Source organism: Myotis yumanensis, unplaced genomic scaffold (assembly GCF_028538775.1).
Source record: "Myotis yumanensis isolate MYYU_CA2020_CCGP unplaced genomic scaffold, mMyoYum1.0.hap1 SCAF_15, whole genome shotgun sequence".
Classification (NCBI taxonomy): Eukaryota; Metazoa; Chordata; class Mammalia; order Chiroptera; family Vespertilionidae; genus Myotis; species Myotis yumanensis.
The window spans coordinates 42,135,271-42,153,442 of record NW_027223766.1 but is presented as its reverse complement, the minus strand read 5'-3'; the positions used below and the strand labels follow the sequence as shown (position 1 = coordinate 42,153,442).

The following is an 18,172-nucleotide window of genomic DNA, read 5'->3' as shown; positions in this document are numbered from 1 at the left end:
AGTTCCCCAGTTAATCTCTCTCCCCCACCCCCACCTTCCCTCTGAAATTTGACAGTCTGTTCCATGTTTCTATGTCTCTGAATCTATTTTGTTCGTCAGTTTATTTTGTTTATTAGATTCCATATATGAGTGAGATCATGTGATACTTATCTTTCTCTGACTGGATTATTTTGCTTAGCATAGTACTCTCCAGGTCCATTCATGCTGTTGCAAATGGTAAGAGTTCTTTCTTTTTTTTTACAGCTGCCTAGTATTCCATTGTGTAGATGTACCACAGTTTTTTAATCCACTCATCTGCTGATGGGCATTTGGGCTGTTTCTAAACCTCAGCTATGGTAAATTTTGCTGCTATGAACATAGGGATGCATATGTTCTTTCTGATTGGTGTTTCGGGTCAAATTCTTTCTTCTTTATGTTGACTATATTCCTACTCTTTGTTTAAAAGCATTTAGTATCACTTTGGGAAGAAATACGACCTACACATTTAGCCAACTATTTAGGGGAAAGGAAAGAGAGCACAGCTGGTGGGCAGAGCTGAAGCGGGGAGAGCTGTAGTTTGAAGCAGAGAGGAAAACAGGGACCCACGTTTCTATCTTTCTATTATTTCATCTTCTGTTTGAGGATTTCATTTGCAAGGTCCAAGGTGGTCTAATTTGCCTGCCAGGCCCGCCGCCATGATGTTTGTGCTGTAGGCAGTATGAAGGAATGGGGAGGGAAGGGAGCACCAGCCCCTCATTCCTGTGCTTTTTAACTGGAGGTCCCACAGAACACTTCTGTGATAATTTAGTCACAAATCCACAACTGGACTGGGATATATAATCCCTTATTTCAGGCAGTAATGTGCCCAGTTAAAAATGGGGTTCTGGAAAAATTGCCATTTTGCAACCATCATGGGAAAGACTAATCTGGATAAGAATCACTAGAGAATGTTCAATCCGGGGAGGAAAGTCTGCTGAAGAGAACATTTATATGGTCTTACAGTATTTCCTCCCAGATTGCTTATTGGTCACAGAGGGGGAAGTAAGTATACAGTGGAGAAACCGGACAGCATCCTGACCCCGTGATGGAGATGGACATAGTCAGCAGCAGGAGACGTCATGTGGCCTCCAGATGTGACCTTGTGAAGGACACGAAGTCGCTTCCGTGCTGTTCCAGCTGGGAAGACATAACCTGAATCTAATCATGAGAAGGCACCAGACAAACCAAAATGAAGGAACAGTCTGTAAAAGAACTGACCTATTTAGACTTTTAAAAAATTGTCAATGTCATGAAAGATAATGGAAAGCTGATAAACTGTTCCAGATTAAAGGAGGCTAAAGAGACATAACAACCAAATTCAATTCATGATCCTGGACTGCGGCCTACACTGGCAGAAAACAAAATTCTATAGGGGACATTTGACTAAAGTGGTAGGGGTGTTTCGCAGAGAGAATGAATAGGACCTGCTGACTAAGTGTTGAATCTGTTTTCTTCTCTAGATCCCTAGAGCCACTGTCTTAATTCAGGCTCTCAGCACTTCTCCCCTCAGCCTATTTCTAGAACTTTCCAAGTAATTTCACATTGTCTTTCTCTTCCAATCTGTCTGCCATAGTGTCACCAGAGTGATTTTTTGAAGCACAAATAGGATTATGTCGTAGTCCCTGTCTTAGTCCATTCAGGCTGCTATAACAAAAATAGTATACACTAGATAACGTATAAACAACAGACATTTATTTCTCACAGCTCTGGAGGCTGGGAAGTCCAAGATCATAGCGCTGGCAGATTTGCTGTCTGATGAGGACCCACTTCCTCACTGAGGGCCGCCTGTCTTCTGGAATCTCACATGGAGGAAGGGGCAAACGAGCTTTCTTGGTCTATTTCACAAGGGCATTAACCTCATTCATGAAGAATGGAACCATATGACCTGATCGCCCTTAGAAGGCTCCATCTCCTAATACCATCACCTTGAGGATTAGGATTTTAACATATAAATTTGTGGGGACACAAAGATTCAATCTGTAGCACCTCTAATTAGAAATCCTCTGTGGCTTGCTATTGCCTATTCCTAATCTGCCATATGAGATCCTTCTCTGCACGGATCCAGAATTCCTTGTGAGTTATTTCTTTCTGGCACTCCCCTCTCAAATGGTTCCAGTTATTGATTGGTCCTCCACCTTCAGTAGCCATGACATAACATCCAGGATGACATAATGAGGACAAGGATGGGATGGAATAAGCCAGTGCGATAGACAGTTACTTTAAAGCTTTTACCTAGTTTGAAATATAGGTGTGGCTATCATGTGAAAGGACTCCATTCCAATTTTTTCAAAGAAATTAATTTTTCAGAGAAATAAAGAAGTGCCTACTACTTGTGCCAACTCAAGGAAAGGGCAAATGAAGATGGGCTTGTTGGCTGACTTCCATCCTAATATTTCCTGTGAGGTTATTAGATGCTGCCAGCTAAGGATCTCATTAGCTTAGTCCAAACTATTCTATCAACAGCCATTTTCCTCTGTCACAGCTGATGCTGAGAGTCGTGTGTCATAAAACGCCATATACTCCCAAAGTTTAGAACCCTGGTTGAATGAAAATAAATCACTGTTGTTGAATCAAGTGACCCATGGGATTCCCAAGAGAAGTTTCCTTTATATTTTATAGTTACGTCGTAAAAACTCATGATTTTCCATACCCATATGGCTTTTCTGCTTATTCCCTATAATTTTTCTAAAACGTTATTCCATCATTCTATTCAATAAAAAAGATCGCTTACCTCATTTGCTCTCAGGAATAAGAAAGACTTGCTCTCAGGAATAAGAAAGTTTCACAGGAATTGCATTTAGCAATGAGATGATAGAATTCTTTTCCTCTGGACTTATCAAATAGGATTACCAGCAGACAAATGCTTCTCTAGAATTGAGGACAGAAGGCCCAGCTATTGTATATTTATTCCATAGATCAATATCTATACCCAAACTCACATTTTTAAGGCATCAGCTTTAACTGTTGCCAAGCATTCCCTTAAAAGTCAAGGCTCTATTGGTATAATGAACAGTAAGAGAGGATTGAGAGTATACTTGTGAATTGCCTGAGTAATGCTTATTCATTCTGCACCATGGATTCTGTCAAGTAGAATTCCAGTTGTGACCATACACCATGCTCATTTCTATGTAGAAGAGAGAATCTATGGCTCTCATAATAGCTCTGTATTTCCGAGGGATGCTGCTACATTATTTTATACCTAATCTGTGTACTTGGTATGTCTTGATTTCTGCCTTGCCCTGTGAATTACAAAAGTAACTTACCTTATATTCTTGGAGTAGGGGAAGTAATATATCATTTGTGACAGCAGCAATTTCTGAGCCACAGGTCCACTTAATATAAGTTATTATACTTAGACTCTAAAATCATCCAAGATTCCAGGAAATTTATGGAGAAAATATGAGTTACCCTTTGACATTCCCAGAGAATAATACTGGTTCATCAATGTTGATATAAGTTTCCAAAGACTTGCCAAAAACTTTAAGTGTTAAATGCTCCCACATGCAATAGATTAGTGATCTCGTTTTATAAGTACCGCGCTAACTGATTGCACCACTGGAGTTCCTAGTGATCACTTATTAATGGGACAGATGATATCTGCTCTACCCATCTCACAGGCTTGTGAGAATCTTATGAAGTCATTTATAGGGAAAAGTACAAAGTGTTATTTTAATATAGAATATTATTAAAAATAATAGTTTCTTTTTATTAAATTTATTGGGCTGACATTGTTAATAAGATTGTATAGGTTTCAAGTGTACAATTCTGTGATACGTGTCTGTATCTTGCATTGTGTGCCCATCACCCAAAGTCAAGTCATCTTTCTACTGCTCCTGACTCTGACTCAGGAGTGGTCCTGAAGACCATTCCTGTCCAGAGTAAAATGGACTGGCTCCGTGCTTCTGAATGTGGAGCCTCTACCCCATGTGAAAAGGCAAACTGGGAACTAGGTCACCGATCTGGAAGCCCAAAGAAATAAGTAAATGTTTCCAATGGTAACTGGGGCATAAACATCTTTGTGAATTGATATGGAAGGAGATCCGTCCTGTCAGTGCCCCAGTTAACACTCTTGTGATGGTCTGTTCTGACTCCGACTGTTCTTGAAGTGGTGCAAGTCTATCCACAGGCCTTTCTTTTCCCTGATTGTCTGTCTTCTCTTCCCATGAGCCCCTTTGTTGCTGGCCGATAAATTATGTCTCAATGTCGCTGTTGGCCTTTTGGCAGCTTTGCCTGCAATTTTTAATAAACAGCTAGCACAAAGGAGTTGACTCTGATGGACCAATAGTCCAAGAATACACATCACAGAGAGACAGGCATCTTCAGTTAGTTCAACAGTCAGCTTGCTGGAGAGAGCTCCTGGAAGCAGATGAATTGGAGTATTGTGACTTTTTTCTTTTTGGCCATGATTTCGTTGTGTAAGGTTAGGCAAAGTGCAACTGCGCTGAGGCACTCTAGAGGAGAGGGGGTAAATGTCACGGGGCTGAATTTGTTCACTGAGCTCAGAAGGAGCCTCTGGAGGAACAGGAGAAGCAGCTGGAAGGTGAGAGGGGGCAGTAGATGGGCAAACTTACCCCCTCCAGATAAGTGGAGAAGGGTGCATAATGTGGCTGTCTGGTCTTAGCCCAGCTCAGGCAGGGTGGTAATGGGGCTGGACTTCCCATGAAGAATGGAGGGATAAGTGACAGGAATGGTGGCAGGGGTGAGGGGCACAGAGATGCAATTACATAACCTATTAGACACATTATTTAGTAATTAAAAGAGCCCAAGAGTCATGATTTTCTTTTTAGAGCTATAAAAAAAGGCAAATGTTAAAATATGAATAGCATGCAAACTTAAACCAATCATATCAAAACCTCAGGTACTCTGCCCTAGCCGGTTTGGCTCTGTGGATTGAGTATTGGTCTGCAGACTGAAGGGTCCCGGGTTCAGTTCTGGTCAAGGGCACATACCTTGGTTGCAGGTTCAATACCCTGCCCCCCTCCCCAGCCCTGGTTGTGGCACGTGCAGGAGGCGACCAATGGATGTGTCTCTCACAGCGATGTTTCTCTCTGCCCCTCCCTTCCACTCTCTAAAAATCAATGGAAAAATATCCTTGGGTGAGAATTAAAAAAACAACACCAACAAGAACAGCAAACAACCCTCAGGTATTTTCTGTGGGCAGCCTAATTTCTAGTTCCTGAGTGAAACTGCCGGCATGTTCCTGCCCACGGGGGCAGAGGTGGGGTTTCATGGCAGTGGTGACGCCTGCAAGGTGTTCTGGCAAAGCAGGGGAGAAAGTGACAGGTTGTGTATGGAAAAAAACTGGAATGCTTCCCTGGGCTTGGTGCGTTCACTGGGCAGGAACATTGAGGTGGGTGGGGCAGAGCGGGCGGGCACGAATTGTAGGGGAGGTACTGGGTCCCAAAACACCTTTACAAAATTGGAAAACCTGTGCCATTAATATTAGTGGGGAAACCATAGGACCCCCAATCTGTTGATCTGAAAAACACCTATTATATAATCTTTTACAGCATCTTTTTAGTCCCAAATGAGACTAATAAACCTTCTTCCCAAGACAATGTATAAAAAATGCTTAGCAGATATTGGTTACTAAGAAACGTTTTTCACAAATTTAAAATTGAGTGTATAATTAAACCACAAATAAAGACTCTCCCCTTTTGTCAAGAAGGTAGGCCCAATAGAGATGCAGGATAGATGCAGAGCTAGTGCCAAGCTCTCCAGGAAGTAACTAGGTCTTGCACAAGGTGTTTTGAAAGAACTGCCAGACATGGGTAATTAACTACCCTGGGGGGAGGAGGGCAGACAAGGAAGAGAGAAAGCAGAATGAAGAGGCAGTCTGGAGGAGAAAGAATAAGTTTTGCTTTAGGCATGACATGGGTGAGCTGATGGTAAGCCATACAAATGTGAGCATCCAGCAGGCCTAGAGGAAGGTCAGGGCGAAAGCTGTCAATGAGTTATTTGCTTAGAAAGTGGGCTCCTGAAGTTCTGAGGTGGGCGAGTCCACAAAGTGAGGGTGTGGGTTCAAAGAGGAGCATGGAGGTCAGAGCAGTGGAGCCTCTCAAGTTAGGATGTGGGAAGAGAATGAAGTGCAGGCATAAGTGTTGAGAAGGTGGGTCTGAGAACTGGAGAAAACACATTATTGCTAGGTCTCTGACATGGGGCAAGAAAAATTGGTAGCATCAATTGACCAGTAGATTGGCAAGGAAAAAGTCCTTGGGCGTGGCGAATTGGGTTCATAGATGACCTTTAAGGGCACAGCTTCATGAGATTTCTGAGGATGGGAGCCAGCCGGCAGGGGCTGAGGCATGACTGATGGTGAGGAAAGTCAGTGAAGATTTTCTTTGGCCAGGTTTGGCTTTAAATTCTAGCGCCAAATGGCAAAGATTAAAGGTCTGAGTCGTCAGTGTGGAGTTCGGTTTAAAAGGTTCTGTGGGCCTTTTTTGAAAGGCAATTAGTGAACCAAAGGAAGGCAGTAAAGGTTCGTCAATATTTTTGTAAGCCTTTGTATTTTCAAAGGGCTTTTTAGCACAGTCCCACTTGTTTTACACTCCCAAGAAGCCCCTGGAGGCAGGTACCAGCATTTCCATCTTACAGATGGGGCTGCTAGACGTTGTGGCTGGTGTGTGGCCGCACGGGGACTCAAATTCTGTATCCTCGTCCCCTGTGTTCTAAGATGTCATTTCAATTCACAGTTAACGAGGAGCTTTTAGGCAAAGAACTAGGATTCTAGGCCTCAGTGTTCTGTTTTGGGCCAAAGTCAGGACATGTGGTTACTTGTTGGGGATAAATATTCCATGTTTGTTTTGGTGAGGAGGATGGGTCAAAGTCGGCCGGATTAGTGTGGCTCAGAAATGAGACGGAGTGCATTTACTTTCTTCCACCATGGAGGGTAGCTAGAACAGCCGCTCTTGGCAGCATCGGTCTCTCAGTAGGTTAACTGGAATGTGCCCAGTACCAATTGTATGCGAGAGTCCAGAGCGCTTAAGGGCACAAAGATCCATCATGTCCCCAGTTAGTAACAGAACAGCGAGTGAGACAGAGAGTTGTGTACATACACACAATCGCTGGGGTAATTATAAAATTGCTTAGAAGAAATAGTCATTTAAAGGTTGTTTTGGCAGTGTTTGGCAGAGTTTTCATTCTAAATGCATGGATGTTGGGTAAATAACATTATCAAACGAATGAATAAAAGATAAGTAATGAAAATCTAAGCGAGTTCAGTGGGGAATTAAAGAAGTACAAGCATAGAATGTGTATGTGTGTTGCATGTTGGAGAGTGATGATGGGCAGATGGGGTTCAGTAGAAAGAGGAGGATAGCTGTGGGGATCTGGCCAGCTTGGACCAAGACTGAGAGGCAGTGGAGTGCAGAACAGATGCTGGACGGTGTCCAAAGGCAGCCGGTGGGAATGAAATCTGCAGCCGAGGATAAATGAGGCTGGAAGAGAGCAATGAAAGGCCAGTAAACAGCCAGTTGCCGTGTTTTCTCCTTGTCTCCATCTCTGAGAGAAGCTCCCAGGCACATACCTTGTTCTGGGCTAAGGTTTCGATGGCTGTTGTTTGCAGTTGGAATTCTAATTTAGGCAACAGCTCCCTGCCAATTAGCCCAGCTTTTTCTGATGGTTTCTACGCCACTTCCCTGTCCTGGCATTCTACAAAAACCTTGGCTCAGAGAAGAGAATGTGTCCTTGAATGCAGACAAATTTTAGAGTAAGCAGCAACATCCTTTTCCAAAAAGATGGAACTTTGTGCAGCCAGTAAGGCACAAAACATTAGGTTTGTGAATGTTGATCAAGCAGGACTCTGGAGTTTAATTTTAAAACAAAAGTACAAAAAAAAGTCACATTTATTCTAAAGCATGAACTGTCACCATCCCATCTTTTTCATCTTACGCTCTTTTCTAACGTTTGAATTTTTATCAAGTATATGCATTACTTTTTTAAAAAGTCTAGAAACAAGTTTAACTTTGTTTAACCCAACAGATCTGAAATTCTATAATTCTATAATTCCTCTCCCCCCGCCCTCCCTATAATATCCAGAGTGCAATTTGGGAAATATTTTCCCAGGTTCACTTTCCTTGTACCATTTTTCAAGATCCAATAGTTTTCTTGTTTAAGTCTAGGAATGTACTGGTTTTAGAAGACTTTGATCCGAGGGTTACAGGGAAGCCCGTTTTTATAAACTTGACTTCAGCAGAATCACTGTAATTGAGTTCAGTTATGCCAAAAGGCTAAACGTTTATTAGTCTTTCCTGCCTTCCAAAAAACTCTGCTGATGCAAATCAAGTTGTTCTTTCCACAGAGCACTCACTTTTAGCTGACCTAAGTTTTTTTCCGCCCTCTGTTTCCTATAAACCTGGCTCCCAGTTGTTCTGTGTTGCTATTCGCCTGCATCCTTGCTAAATAAACTCTTTAAGATCGGGAATGCCGTTTTCTTGTTAGAACAAGCATTTGCTGAGAGTAGATGTGAAAGGCACTCTGCCAACACTGTCTCTCTTTCTTACAACAACCTGGCAAAGGTGATATTCCTGTTCCCATTCGACTGATGAGGAAGCGGAGGTCCAACAGTTACTCAGCTTTGAAGGGATGGGCCTAAGATTCAAACCCATGTCTGTGACCCTCCAGAATGCCTGTGCTCTTTCCGCTCGATTCTGATTCCTTACACTGTCCTGCTGCTCGAATCAGGTCTTTTTTTCCCCCCGACAACTATTTCTCTGCTACTTGAAATGCATATCAGACAAAAATGTTCCAACTTCTCAAGGTTTGTGCTAAAACAATCAGAGGTTGATAAAAATGCTCCTAATGGATTTTATAACAAACATAATGCTTTCAAGATTCAAATCTTCTTCCTTATCATCTGTTCTAGTTTGAAACAAATTTGCAAGAAAACCCTGCGTGGTTTGAAACTATTATTATTTTAATCTCAGCGGAAGAGATACAACTGTCCAAACTAATTAAATTAAAATGCTATTTAGACTTGAAAGAGTTGCCCGTCTAAGGGGATAAGATTCACAATCTCTCATGTGTAAGTTCTGCATATCCCAGCTGTCCAGGATGCTGCACTACATTAGTTGTGTGTCTCCTTAGACTCTTCTTGGCTCTGACAGTTTCTCAACTGTTTTCCACGACCTTGCCAGTTTAGTTGCCTCCTTACTCCCTTTCCTACCTAATTTGTGGCAGTAAACATTAGGGTGCCCTTTACCATTTGGGCATAAACTTGTGAACAAATTACCCCAAATAAGAAATGTGGGAGCCCTGGACTGGGAGAGCCAGGAGCACAAGCAAATGCTAAATGAACCAGAGTATAGACAGTGTTGCCTGCGTATTACTATCTTCTTGTTTGTACTGCTTTTCCTTTTGCGTTTCTGCTTTCATTTTTTTTTTTTTTTTTTAAATCTTCTGTTACTCGCAAGTGCCTGAGAGGTGAGGGAATGAGATTTTTCAGCTTTTCACAGCCCTCTGTGTGTCTCTCTCCTCGGTGTCAAGAGCACAACTCGGGAAAAAACAAAGCCCAGTGGACCTGACTTTGGCGCACATGTGTGCACTTGCGGTCTCCATTTCTGGTCCTGGTCTTAAAGTCGAGAAATGCTTTGCTAGGCTTATTCTGGTATTTCCATAATCCCTGTGCCTGTGCCCAGAAATCTTGCTACAAGGTCCCTAGGAATGGATGATAAAGCCAGACTTCTGGTTTTATCATCACTGGGGCTTTCTTTGCATCCATAAAGTAAGATTTATGCTAAGCAAATGAATGTGTAGACTTTTTCATTTCTAAAATAATGCCCTTATCTTTCCCCCTTTAGTACTTACTGATTATGACAGTCTTTCAACATTAACGTTTTAATGCCAAAATTGCTGCTGCTGCTTTTTTTTTTTTTTTTTTTTTTTTTTCAAGGGACTGGGTAACTACTTTTAGATAGTTCTGACTCCTTGGCTCATTTGCTAGGACAGCCAAATTTTGCCAGGGGTTTTGATTCATCTCTGTGAACTGGTCAGTGCCTCAGTTGGATAAATATGACATTGTTTCAACAGCAGTTGCCTGATTGATCATCTTCTCTAGCTGGTGTTATTGCTGTTGTTGCCTTCTTGTCAGAATGTTGGCTTTCTTGAAGATGACTTGATTGTGTCAACTGCAGGGGAATTTATATATTTCAGTTAAATCTTTCCCTGTCTTGGCTCTATATGGATTTGCTTGTTTGGAACACATTTATTTATGACTGCTTACCCTTCTCATGGCTTCTCTCCTCTTCTTTTGCTCTTTCTCCTCCACCTTCTCCTTTCTCCCCCCTGTATGCTGAGGTAAGTTGTGATTAAGTCAAATAAATGAAAGTGTGAAGAATGGTGTACATGCATGGAGTTCTCAGGGAGTATTTGCAGCGTGTTAATCCAAAATGATTTCTGCAGGGAAGTGGATTAGAAGGAGGGCAAGGGATCAATTGTACAGTGGTGGATAGAAACTAGACTTTTGGTGGTGAGCGTGATGCAGTACAGTTGACCCTTGTAGAACATGGCTTTGAACTGTGCAGGCTCACTTATAATGTGGGTTTTTAAATATAAATATACAGTCAGCCTTTTGTATCCCCAAGTTTCATATCTGTGGATTTAAGCTAACATAGGATGTGGAGGGCCAACTATATGCATTGTTCTATATCATCCTATGTAATAAAAGGCTAATATGCAAATTGTCCCCTCGACTAGGAGTTAAACCGGGAGGAAGTTCGACCAGGGGGCAGGGCTGGCCAACTGCCTGTGGCCCCTTCCCGAGGCCGGCCTGGCCAATCAGGGTGGGCTGTCTGGACCCCACCTGTGCACAAATTTGTGCATCAGGCCTCTAGTTTTATATAAAAGACTTGAGCAGCCATCAATTTTGGTATCTGTGGGGGTCCTGGAACCAATCTTCCGAGGATACCAAGGGATGACTGTAGTTAATTTTGGGGGAAGTCAAAGGTTATACATTTATTATTTTTATTTTATTTTTATTTTTTAAAGGTTATACATTTAGATTTTGGGCTGCATAGGGGTCAGAACCCCTAACCCTCAGGTTGTTCAAGGGTCAACTATATATACAGATGTAGAATTATAATGTTGCACACCTGAAACTTATATAATGTTATAAACCAACATCTCCTTTAAAAAAAAGAGAGAGAGAATTTTTTTGACCTGAGGCTATATTTGGGGATCGGGTGAGGAGGGGGGAAGAGGAAAGGGTTGGATGGGTATTTCTGAGTGAGAAATCTTCTGTCGTTATTTGCTTACACCAGGGATTGGCAAACTTTTTCTGTAAAGGGGCAGATAGGAAATATTTTAGGTTTCACAGACCATGCAGTCTTGGTTGTGACTACTCAGCTCTGCGGTTGTAACAGGAAGACAGACATAGACAATATGTCAATGAACGAGCATGGCTGTGTTCCAATAAAACTTGGTTTATGGACACTGATGTTTGAATTTTATATGATTTTCACCTACCATTAAATGGTACTTAAAAATATTTTTAGCTATTTACACATGTAAAAACCATTGTTATTCTGTAGGTCATACAAAACCAGGGGGAGGGATAAAATGAGCCTGCAGGTTCTAGTTTGTTGACACCCCACTTAGTCCAAGATCCCTCTTCTACCAGCCACCAAACCAAACAAGAAATAAACAGGCAGCAAACTGAGAAACAGGGTTACAGGAGACAGGGGCAGGTGTCCTCTGGAGGATCATGCCATGCAGGTAGCAGAGGGGCAGAACAGTGCTCCAGGCAGAGGGACATCGCTGTGCCTACTAGAGGTGGAGGACAGTGTCGGCTAGGCTGCTGATGCTGAAACAACTACCCTTTATAAAGCACTCACTGTGTGCTGGCCACTCTACTTGCAGTGTGTGATGAACGCTTCACTCTCCTATGTGGCAGGTGTATTGTCCCTGTGTAAGAGGTACAGAGCTGCCGAACACCTTCCCAGAGTCACACGGCTCATAAGTAGCAAAACCAGGATGCGAGCCCTGGCCTGGCTGACCGGGCCCACAGCTTCCTTCCTTCCCCCTCCCCAGCATGGCCCCCATATCCTCATCCTGCTGGACTTATCCCTAAGCAAGTCTTATGCTAAATGGGAGACAGCTTTAAAAAACTGGCCAGTACCTGTAAGGATGAGCAAACGCTCTGAGCTGCTGACTTCCTCCCTCTGCCACTTTAGGAGTGGGCGGGTGGGGGGGCGGGGAGAGTAGTAGGAGGAGGCGGCATCAAAGAGGTATAATGGGAAAGACCAGTGAGCTTGTTCCTGGCTCAGTTGTTTACTACCTGTGTGACTCACTTAGCTCCCTGAGCCCCCATTTCCTTGCCTGAAAAATGGGGAGTAAGAGTAACTGTGTGTAAGTTGTAAGAATTGAATGGCTCATGAGGCTTGTGAGAATGTAATGAAACGATGCCTGCAAGCCACTGACATAGTGCTTGTCACAGAGTAGGTACTCGTCAGTGCTGGCACCCTTCAAGCGGCCATTGTTTGCTCATTCATTCCAAAAGCATCTATTAAGTGGCTGTTGTGTGCTGGGCACCACATAACTCAGGGATTACCACACGAGGCATCCAAGGAGCTGGCAGTCTAGCGGAGTAAGAGGCATATACGCAAAGAAGCCTGGCAAAGTGCCCCGGGAGCACATGGGACCAGAGAGCACTGGGGAAGAAGTGGCTATTTCCAAGTGAGTAGGTGAAGGGGCACAGAATCGGCGTCCGTCCGAGCAGATGTTGCAGAATTTATTCCCAGGGAACTCAAGCCGATCCCTGTCATTCCTGTGGCTGATCACTCACCAACATAAATCTTGTCTCCTGGAAAAGATTTTTAAAAACCCATTTTCCCTAAAAGCATTAAAAAAAAAAGTCTATGCAAATTTTGGAAAGCAAAACAGGAAACCAAATGATAGGCGAGGGAAAACACTCCTTCCTTCTCAAGTCTCCTGTGCTTGGAAGTTTCCTGCCAGGATGTTGACCAGAGAAGCAGCCTGACCGCGAGTCCGTTATTCCTCATGAGTTTCTTTAAAAAGAACCTGGTTTCATTCTTTTTCCCACATTCCGGTGGCCTTGGGAAACACCTCCTACAGAAATAGAAGTATTCAAAGGAGATTTGGGGAGAAACGATTCCTTCTGGGTCTAAACTGCCCGTGGACGACATTGGCATACTGCCTTTGAGTCTGCGCTGAATTTTTGTACAAAGCGCATTACAGCCTGGAAGGGCTGGGGCAGGCTGTCGGAGTTTGAGTTCTGGCTCCACAATGAATACTAGTAGTTACATGACCTTGTGGCTATTGGGAGAGATGAACGATCCATGTAAAGTAATGACCATGGCACTTGGCCCAAGAAATGTTAGCACTTTATTATTCATTTTTATCTCCTTAGAATTCATCTATTACAGCCTCTGAGGCTAAGTACAAGTCTGGCCCGCCTTCCCCATGTGGGCCGGTCACTGCCGGTCACTCTGCCCCTTTCTTGGTTCAGCATGCCATGTGTTCTCCCCTCCTCGGTCTTTTCACCGCTGTCCCTTTACATGACCACTCTCACCTCCTCGCTTCACCTCTGTGACTTTTACTCATCCCTTGCATCTCAGCTCAAATTGCGTGTTCAAGGAAGCCTCGTCTAACATCCCAGTCTAGGTTAGGTGTCCTGGTGAATGTGCCCGTAAGTCCAGTCTCTTTTTCATTGTGACATCATCACACTTGTTGTTACTTGTTTATGTCCAATTTCATACTGGAACGGTAGCTACGCGAGAGCAGGGATCATGTGTCTCATTCACTGCGGGCCCCCAGCATCTAGCTCAGTCCCTAGAGTAAAATGGCACTCTGTGGATAGCTGTTGACTGAGAGGTAGGCTGGCAGGTAGCCTCTTTTTGGGGGGATTTTCTGTTACTTGCAGTCAAAGCTAATCCTCAGTAACACAAAAATAAGGCAAAGGGTGCAGAGTAAAGGAGGAGAGCACAGAACAGTTTTCATATTGCCCCCAAATAACCAGGGTGCGATAGCAATGCCTCAGAGGAAGAGCTGGTTGAGTTGGTCGGGTGAGTAAGATTCTGGCAGATCTGGGAGGCAAGGCCAAGGTGTTGTTTTAAGGCTGTGAGCAATGCAGAGTCATGAGTTACGTGCTGAGCGTCAGCAGTGCCCTCCAAAGCGTCTTCAGGCGTTGGAGGGCATGGCGGACTGTAGAGGGGAGAGAGGATCGGAAGGGCTATGGCAGCGTGAACCAAGGGGGTTGGCTGCTGGAGCTCAGAGCGAGAGGAATGGAGTGTGGGAAGGATCTCACAGCTTTGTTTCTGTGCAGTGAGGACAGAGATTTCATAAGGCTCACATTGCTGGTGTATAATTCACTGAATTTAGCAACATAACAATGATAATGGAATTATTTTCCTTTTATAAACAACTCAGAGAGAGAAGGGGGGTTACTAAGGCAGGGTCATGGAGACCTGGACAAACCAGCTCTCAGTGCTTTGGGTAGCCTTGGCCATGGAGTCAAATCCGGAGTTATCCGAGAAAGAGAGCGTTATTTTGTCTCAGCTTTAAGACAAGATTCTAGGATGGAATCTTTGTTTTAAAAATTCTTTTCATTAAGAGCTGGAGAATGATTTTGAGCTATTATGACGTTACAACCTCTTAGCTTGCTTTTTTAATTTTTATGACACAATGGCAGAGAAAGCCAGAAAAGCACCTATATCTCCACTCTTCTTATCTCCTTCAGTAACAGAATGTCTGGTTTTCCAGCTGGAAATAGGGATACCCAGAAAACACACCTTATTTAGCAGCTTCCCTTGCGAGATGTGGCCCTGTTGCTGAGTTCTGACTAACGAGATGGGGGCAGAAGGATCATGTGGAAGCATCTGGCAATTTTCCTTAAGGCACCCCGTGTTTGCTCTCTGCCCTCTCTCTTCTTTGACCCTTCCTCTGTCTTGCTGCTACCACGCAGATGTGGCCACTCCTAGGGATGACAGAGTGAGGGGACAAAGGGGGTTGGAGCCTTGAGGACTGCAGAGTCGCCACACCAGCCCTGGACTGCCTACCTGGACCTTCAAAGGAGCCTGAAATAATTGCATATTTGTGTTCGCCTCTCTTTGGGCAGATTTTCTGTGACTGGCAGTCAAAACGAATCCCCAGTAATACAAAACCCAAAATTTGGTTCTGTTAACTCACGTACCTTATTACAAATATTTTTAAACTTCTCTCCTCATTCATTCTGCCCTCCCCACCATCTGTCTCACATGTCATTGATAAATGATCTCTTAAAGTCCTGGCTGGATCATATCACCTCTCACCTCTTGTAACCCATGTTTGAAATCTTCAGTGTCTTCCCTTTTCCCTCTCACCATGTTACGCCTCCCCAGCCTGGTATGTAAGAGCTGCGATCTACATCCACCCTACATTCCCAGCCTTCCTGCACCACTCCTTCTGCTTGGCTTAAACGGTCCTCTTTTCCTGAACGGTCGATCTTCTTCTGTGTCTCTCAAAGTTCTCCACATTCAAGGCCCATCTGTACTATCCCCTTTCCCAGGCATAGGACAGGACCCCTCTCTCCACGCTACATCCACACCACTGAGTCTCTCTCACCTGACAGTTATACTCCGGGTGCCCTTTAATTATTCTGTCCTTATTTTATTTCCATCCTAGAGAGCAAATTTTGTGAAAACAGAAACTATATTGATTCCTCTGTGTAATCTCTACTGCACTTGTTTAGGACATAGGCCTAGTAGTTAGTTGTGGGGTTGAATGGCCAAGGCTTCTTGGCATAGAAAGAAATCAATACGATTCATGGGTGATTGGTTTGCTTTAGATTTTACTGTTCAATTTCTTTCATATCTTCCAGTTCTTCTTGAAACAAAACCCTATACTGTCTTGCATATTTAGTTCTCTTCTCTTATTAAATTGTAACCTCTTGATATCAGAGACTTTGTGTGTGTGTGTTTTAAAATATATTTTTATTGATTTCAGAGAGGAAATGAGAGGGAGAGAGAGATAAAAACATCAATGACAAGAGAGAATCATTGATTGGCCGTCTCCTGCATGCCTCCCACTGGGGATTAAGCCTGCAACCCAAGTATGTGCCCTGACCGGGAATCAAACCATGGCCTCCTGGTTCATAGGTCGATGCTCAACTACTGAGCCACGCCGGCTGGGCTCAGGAACTGTTTTAAACTTATTTTCTATTTCCTCCCTGTCGTCTCTCCACCCCTACCTCTAATAGTTCCTACCTCAGTATCAGACTCGCTGAATTGTTTAAAATACTTGTTAAAGAAATGAATGTATGAAGTCAAGGTACCTCTTCCTTGACATTGTTCACATTTCTTTTCCCAAACCTTGTTTTTTCTTTTCCACATTCAGGACTTCCACTCATTCTGATGCCCTCAGCTTTCTTCTGCTAAGTTGCCCAAGCATCATTCTCCAGGGACCATTCCCAGCTCTTTTAAGAACTCCCAGGTGTCCACGAGCCAAAGAGACAAAATAAGCCAGCCTTTCTTTAGTCTCCATAAAATGAAAAAGTGGTGCAGGACCCAACGGCTTGAGGTGCTAAATACTGTTTAAAAGGCATGATCCTAACACAGGCAGGGTTTTCGATATCTACATGGATATGTTTAATTTTTTATATATTTAAATAAAAAACTGATATGAGGCCAACAAGAATAATGCTATGCGGTCAACACTCCAAGATAAATATTGTTCCTATAGCCAATCAAGGTCTGTTCTTGTTTGTTTTTTGTCTGAGCATATCCTACCACTTTTCAAATTGGAATTAAAAGTAGATTACAATCTGTTCATTTTCTGATTGCAGGCTTTCAAAGTATCACCAGGAAACATGCCCAGGAAGAGATTCTCTTGTTGCTTTGAAACAAAGCTGGGAGTGATGCTCAGGACAGCACCCCCAGCAGAGGGTTTATAAGCCAGTAGATTCCCCACGGGGACTGCCAAGGAGAAGGATTTCGTTTCCAATGACCACCCTGTTTCCTAGCAAAGCTTTCTCCATCTACTTTCCCTGGCATCCCTCTTGGATGGTGTCGTGTCTGATCAAAACATACTCACTTATAAAACTCCCAAAAATTAACACAAAAGGATAATACTACGAGTTTGAGTGGCTTCGCTATCTGCATATTTTTTCTACACCTTTTCCGTAGAAGCAACATCACTTTGAACAGCCCAGGGGAGCAGGAACTCGTGTCAGGTGGAGACTGCCTAGCTCTTCAATCACTCTTTCTTCTCCATCTTTCTGGGCACGCAGCTAGATTTCATTTCCCAGCTTCCCTTGCAATTTGGGTGTGGCCCTATGACTGACTTTTGGCCAATGAAATATGAGTAGCCTGGCCCATAAAACCTCCCCAGGCTCCAGCATCTTTCCTCTTCTGCAAGGTTGATAAGAGTGGTAGGGCAGCCCTGGAAGCTGTGTATTAGAGATGGTGGAGCCACATTGGGAAGGAATCTGGGTTGGACTTGACCATGGTGAAAAATGAAGTTCAATTGTGATATTAAAGAAATTATATATTTTTATAATTGTTATCTTAATTAAAATACCCATTAACCTTTATTTATTATCATTAAACAAACATGCCTAAAGTTGGTGATAGCAGAAAGTAAAGTTTTAAAAATTCATATACTGTTAGTTAGCACTGCATATCCTGAGTCAATGCTAGGAAACATCAAATGGAGGTGCCGTTCTTAGCCATTACATGAAAATCTGACCTAATTAACTCATTCTTTTCTAATAGGTACTAATGCTGTTAAACTTGTGCCTCTTTTTAGATAATTAAAAAAAAACCCCAATAAAACAAAAATCATCATTCTATTGACAGTGAAATCAGCTACAATATTTGAGAGATAAAAATGAAGCTATTGCTCAGCTATAAATATTCTCAGTTTTATGATCAAACAGAACATTTCCCCCAAGGGTCCAAATAAACAGGAAACTACATGATACAATGGACAATATCCTTAACAGACAACACAGCCTGCCAGCTATCCAGACTCTCTTAAACAAGCCACAAGCACATATTCAAGGAAATAATTTGAAAATGATTAAAACTAGAGATTAATTTGTTTCTAAAAATAGATATTTCTTGACAATTTAAAGGTGTATTACTGTAACAAAAATCAAGACTAAGGCCCCATTTTTTTTCTACTCCGGTTATTCCACACTCTGCCTTTGGCATTTGAAGATGCT

The 18,172-nt window shown here is 42.9% G+C and overlaps 1 long non-coding RNA gene across 2 annotated transcripts in view; it reads left to right on the top strand.

The window, feature by feature from the left end:
* The window catches only part of LOC138992884 (uncharacterized), a 35,610-nt gene extending 18,715 nt beyond the window's left edge, over positions 1–16,895 (top strand). Inside the window, exon 5 of one of the 2 annotated variants that reach the window (XR_011468194.1) lies at positions 16,793–16,895. This is a non-coding gene — a long non-coding RNA (uncharacterized lncRNA). Of the gene's footprint in view, positions 1–243; positions 295–16,792 lie in introns of those variants that run through there. The other variant, XR_011468195.1, reaches the window with a different exon arrangement.
* The last annotated feature ends 1,277 nt before the right edge of the window (positions 16,896–18,172 follow it).